At 49.3% G+C, this 6,000-nt stretch overlaps 1 long non-coding RNA gene across 3 annotated transcripts; it reads right to left on the reverse strand.

Moving 5' to 3' along the window:
* Window positions 1–4,527: 4,527 nt before the first annotated feature.
* LOC115760382 lies at window positions 4,528–5,330 on the reverse strand. Of its 3 annotated transcripts, none has more exons than XR_004017623.1 (5): window positions 5,311–5,330; window positions 5,087–5,252; window positions 4,970–5,013; window positions 4,734–4,852; window positions 4,528–4,563 (listed from the first exon to the last, which is right to left on the reverse strand). It is a non-coding gene; the product is annotated as an uncharacterized LOC115760382 (long non-coding RNA). The 3 variants fall into 3 exon arrangements; XR_004017622.1 differs by lacking the exon at window positions 4,528–4,563 and adding an exon at window positions 4,635–4,670; XR_004017621.1 differs by lacking the exon at window positions 4,528–4,563 and having other exon boundaries at window positions 4,655–4,852.
* Between the last annotated feature and the right edge of the window lie 670 nt (window positions 5,331–6,000).

The following is a 6,000-nucleotide window of genomic DNA, read 5'->3' on the forward strand; positions in this document are numbered from 1 at the left end:
TGTCGGCCCGAAATAGAATTTTTGGTGAGCGACAGCTGGAGGGGATGACGCTAGCCACCCGGAGAATGGTGAAGGTACGTGCGCGCTTCCGCAGACGCAGGATTACCAGGCGCCAGGTCGTCGAAGCGGTGAGACGGGAGGACAGTATAGACCCACGAGTATTCGCCGAAGTGGAGGTCGCTGGGGCCAAGATGAAAGGGTTGCTGGACACGGGGGCCTCAGTCAGTCTGTTGGGACAAGGATGCCGGGAGTTAGTGGAGAAGCTGGGATGGGAAGCGCGGCCATACGAATCGATGGTGAGGACAGCGGCGGGTGCCAATCGCCCAATTTTAGGTCGCGTTGTTCTGCCTGTGAAATACGGGAATAGAAAGAAAGATATCGTATTTTACATGTGCCCGGACCTGCGACAGGAACTATACCTGGGAATCGACTTCTGGCGAGCCTTCGAGATCGCACCAGAGCTGCTCGGTCCGGCCAGAAAGTCCGAAACACCACCAGAGGCATCTGAGGTAACGGTAGAGAACCCAGAGGTGGCTTATTACCGGGACGACGACGACTGCGTGACGGATCCGGAAATGTGGGACCTGGACAACGATCAGAGGAGTCAGTTGGAAAGCGTGAAGCGCAGATTTCTCCAATTTGAGAAGGATGGCCTAGGGAAAACTCACCTGCTGCAGCACCGAATTCAGCTGATCGAGGGAGCAGAACCCGTGAAAGACAGACATTATCCGCTGTCCCCGGCCAAACAGGAGATCGTGTGGGCCGAGGTGGATAAAATGCTAAAGTTGGGCATCATCGAGGAGAGTGACAGCCCCTGGAGCAACCGGACGACGGTGGTGATGAGGCCTGGGAAGAACAGGTTTTGCTTAGACGCCAGGAAATTAAACAGTGTGACGGTAAAAGACGCTTACCCGCTTCCATGCATCGAGGGCATCCTATCGCGAATCGACGAGACTCATTTTATCTCTAGCGTCGTCCTTAAGTTCGCGTTCTGGCAAATAGAGATGGAGGAGAAGAGCAGGGCGTATACGGCGTTTACTGTACCAGGGAGGCCGCTGTACCAGTTCCGCCACATGCCATTCGGGCTCTGCAACGCCGCTCAACAACTTTGCAGGCTCATGGACAAGGTATTCCCGGCGAATTTGAGGTCCAACGTATTCGTATACCTAGACGACTTGCTGATAATATCGGCGGATTTTCCAACGCACTTAAAATACTTGGAATTGGTGGCCGAGTGTCTGAGGAACGCGAACCTCACCATAGGCATGGCGAAGTCGAAATTCTGCTTCCGCAACCTAAACTACCTGGGTTTCATCATAGGCGGCGGGACGCTGCGCATGGATCCGGGAAGGGTAGAAGCGATCCGGAACATCCCGAATCCGAGGACGGTCAAGGAACTACGAAGCTTCTTAGGTACGGCGGGGTGGTACCGCCGATTCATAAAGAACTTCGCCGAGATATCGGTACCGTTGACTGATGCCCTTAAGAAGAGAACGGGTAGATTTGTGTTGAGCGACGAGGCCATAGAAGCCATAGAAAGCTTGAAGTTAGCCCTCACCACAGCCCCGGTGTTAGTTCACGCGGATTTTCGAAGACCATTCTTCATCCAATGCGACGCATCTCACTACGGAGTAGGAGCCGTGTTGTTCCAGCTAGACGACGAACAACAGGAGAGGCCGATCGCATTCTTCTCGGCCAAACTCAACAAGCACCAGATCAACTATTCGGTGACCGAGAAGGAATGCCTAGCCGCCAAACTGGCCATACATCGATTGCGGCCGTACGTGGAGATGATGCCGTTCACGGTAATCACCGATCATGCGAGTCTGCAGTGGCTTATGAGTCTCAAAGACTTGAGCGGGAGATTAGCCAGGTGGTCCCTAGAACTGCAAGCGTTCCCTTTCTCCATGCAGTACCGCAAGGGAGCCGACAACGTCGTCGCAGACACATTGTCCCGAAGCGTGGAAGAGGTCGAACTAACCCCGGAAGATCTGTTGGGATTTCAGACCCCGGAGTTCGAGAGCACCGAATATCGAGAGCTGATAAGAGAGGTGATGAGCCAACAAGGGAAGTTGCCGGACCTTAGAGTGCAGGACGGACTTCTGTTCAAGAGGACCGTGCACGAGAGCTTGGAGGATGAGGTCGAAGGCACCAGTTGGAAGCTCTGGGTGCCGGAGTCGCTGACGGCAGGACTCATCCAACAAGCACACGCGGACGAGACGTCGGCTCATGGAGGCATGAGGAAAACGCTGCACGCGCTGCGCAGGCGATATTATTGGCCCAACATGGCCATACAAGTCAGGGACTATGTTCGGAAATGCGATACATGCAAGGAGACCAAGGCACAGAACTACCGAATGCAGGTCGGAATTGGGGAAGAAGTGCGCACCGACCGCCCCTTCCAGAAGCTATATATCGACTTCTTGGGGAAGTATCCACGGTCGAAACGAGGGCATGCGTGGATATTCGTCGTCGTAGACCACTTCTCGAAGTTTACCTTCCTGAAGGCCATGAGGGAAGCCACCGCGGCGGATGTCGTGAACTTCCTAGTGCATGAGGTGTTCTTCAAATTTGGCGTGCCGGAAGTGATCCATTCGGATAATGGACGACAATTCGTGTCAAAGTCGTTCGATGCGATGGTCCAGGCGTTTGGCATTACTCACCTGCGCACACCAGTGTATTCGCCTCAGAGCAACGCCGCCGAACGCGTGAACCGCACAGTGCTGTCAGCAATCCGAACCTACCTGGGTCAGGATCATCGGGAATGGGACGCGTACCTACCAGAGGTGGAAGTGGCGATCCGGAATGCGGTCCACAGCGCTACGGGAGTCACTCCGTTCTTCGCGGTCTTTGGACAGCAGATGTACCTGAATGGTTCCAGTTACAAACTGGCCAGGAAGCTGAGATCATTGGCCGACCACAGTATTTCTGACCTTGACGCAAAGGACAGACTGGCTGTAATCCGAAGCCAAGTCAAGGACCACCTGCACACCGCATACGAGCGAAGTCGCCAACGGTACGACCACCGCGCGCGACAGCTCCATCTGGAACCGGGACAGGAAGTGTGGAGGCGCAATTTTGCACTAAGCAGCTTCGGGAAAGCCTTCAATGCCAAGTTCGCCCGGAAGTTCTTGAAGAGCCGCGTCGTCCGAGCCGTGGGAACCAACGCCTACGAGTTGGAAGATCTCCAGGGACGCGTGCTAGGCGTCTTCCACGCAAAAGATATACGAACATAATCGTAATTTGCTCACCTCCTTGCCAGGCAACGGCGGCGGCAGCGCCAGTCCCCCCTTTTTTTTGGGTCAGCGAAAAAAATATAGATTACTTGTCGTGGGTGTGGCCTACGTTGGGCATCGTTATTAGCCGGCTGGGTCAATCCATGAAATGCGCACGCAGATTCCTTGTAACTGTCCTTCATGTCGTTACAATAATCTGCGTGGTGATGTTGCATTTGACGTTATCGGCAGTACCGAGGGTTACTCAGTTGGTTGCGTGCGATATTATCGGCCACGCCGATATCTTTTGTCATATGGTCGGAGTATGCGGGGTGAAGCTGGGCCCACGGCGGAGCCCAAATTTTTGAAGGGTGGCAACGCCAGACATGCGATCCACGGCGCCAAAAGCGACGATTGCTATTGGCCGCCCGGTTCGCTCTTAAAGGGAATACGAGGAGAGTGGATCGCATGCCCTTGGATATGCCCTTGGCCTTCATTTGGGCCGTTGACCCAAAAAAATGCAGCTGTGCAGATGAGCAGCAACGGTGCCCGCCTCGCAAATGTATGCGTGTGCCGAAATTCGGCACCGATGGAGTGGCTGCCCAAAATGTCGGGGAGTTCGATTTGTTCAGCGGTTAACGGCGGGCGTGCCAGCTCGGAGTGAGCATAAAAGTTGTACATTGCATTTCTGCTCGACAGAGTCGAATTTTTTCCTTCTGCAAATTAAGCCGGCGCATAATACAAATGACTTAACAGACCGATAAAAGTTTTGTTTTTGTGTTCTTTTTTGCCATTTAATAAATATATATAAATCAAACCGCTCGAGTCAAAAAAAAAAAATATAATAAAAAAATTAAAAGAGACTTAAAAACTTAAGTGCGACGAGAGACGAACCAAATAAGCCAAAATTTAACGGCTCCGGCACCAAGGAGACCAGCTCGTGCACCAGAGAGGCCCACGAAACATTCAAAGGCCAGGATTCAGTGCAGCGGCGCAAACCAGCCATATCCGCGACGCCGCCAGCAAGCGTCGGCGCGAACCTGAAGGCGACGAGACGAGCCACCAACGACCGGGCTCCAACAACGAAGAAGCGGCCACAGGCGAGACCCCGCCCACATCCACCGAGTGAGTCCGTTCCATTGCTTTGCCCATCCTCGTTCGAACCCCTGGCAGAGTCAGAAGAAGACTCCTAATTGCACTCCCTGAAAAGGAGTAGATTTTCTTTTTTATCGTTAAATTTAGTTAATTTGTATTTATAAAATATATTTATACATACATAGGCACTTACGCCGAGCTTCACTTTAGAGTGCGAACGGTGAGGGAAACTCCAAAGGTGATGCATCTGCGCCTGTAAAATATAAAAATCTAAAATTAATACTTGCGCGAACTATGCTCACATACTTACCCAATTTGAATTTACGCATTTATATCGCCCCTTACCACCCCCAGAGAGCTCTTTAGGTAGGGTAAGGTAGAATTAAGCGATTTAATACATACAATACATAATACGTGACATACCCAGTTTTAAGTAATTGTGTGGGCCATTGTTCCTAAAGCGGCGCAACGATTGCCTCTAAAGTGCCTCCTTGCGCGCTCCTTTTGCGGCGACTAGCAATATCCTTGTAGTATTTCGTCGCCTGTTCCATTCAGTGTTGAAAAAAAAAGAAAAAAATTAATTCTATAAGATAAGAGAAAAATTTAGGAATTAATGCGCTTTGTCAATTAGTATAAATATATGCAACAGTAATACGCACCTGTGAAGTTAATGAATTATCCGCTTGCATGAGATCCTAAACAGCTGCAAGATAAATGCCATAAGCAATGATTATATTTGTTATACATTTTAAGAAAACGCAACCAATTATACGCACCTATTGAAAGAAATCATGTCCGGCTAAAATAATATTGTTGGGGAGAGTAGGCATTATGGCCGACACGGGCTAATATAGGCCATCTAGTGGCCAAAATGAGGGAGACGAGTGGAGGTGATCGTCTCATGGTAGGGCGGGTACGCTGGGTCCGGAACCGGGGCCCGATCTGGAAGAGTAAGGTGGATAAATAGTGTTTTTTTGTTAATTTATATTGAGTGTCTTACCTTTGTTGTTTACATTTTCATAGTTGTTACAGCTGTGTATTTTGTTCATGAGTCAGTAGTTCCGAATATTTGTTATCGATTATGCGGTTCATTTTGAGTAGTGTTGTGTGAGTCTGTTTTGCTACAGATGTGTAGCTTTGTTGTTATCGATTGTGCGGACTGCGGGCCAGGGATGGGACCACACCCAGAGAATCCGATGAGCCAGCCGGCGCGGCCCACTGAGAAACAAGCAGTTCCGTAACAATAATGTATATTGCGACAAAGTGTCACAAAGTATATTTTATATAGATACACTAAAATATGTTGAGTACACATACTACACCTCCCTTTTTAGAGAAATTACGTAATATTCTATGGAGTTATTGTTATTATTATTATATTAGTTTACTTTTTTTTGGGCTTAAAATGTTGTGTATTTTTAAAATATTTTTATTGTTTTTATTTTTGGTATATTTATTTTTTTGTGTTTTCTTATGTATATGTGAGTTGTCTATGAAAAATATTCTCTTTTTATACCCTGAACCCATTAAAAATAGGTATAAGGGTATATTGTATTTGTGCAAAATCCAAATGTATGTAACAGGCAGAAGGAAGCTTCTCCGACCCCATAAAGTATATATATTCTTGGTCAGCATCAATAGTCGAGTCGATCTAGCCATGTCCGTCTGTCTGTCTGTCCGTCCGTCCGTC

The sequence above is a fragment of the Drosophila novamexicana genome, unplaced genomic scaffold (genome assembly GCF_003285875.2).
Source record: "Drosophila novamexicana strain 15010-1031.04,08,12 unplaced genomic scaffold, DnovRS2.1 tig00000434-arrow-pilon, whole genome shotgun sequence".
NCBI lineage: Eukaryota > Metazoa > Arthropoda > Insecta > Diptera > Drosophilidae > Drosophila > Drosophila novamexicana.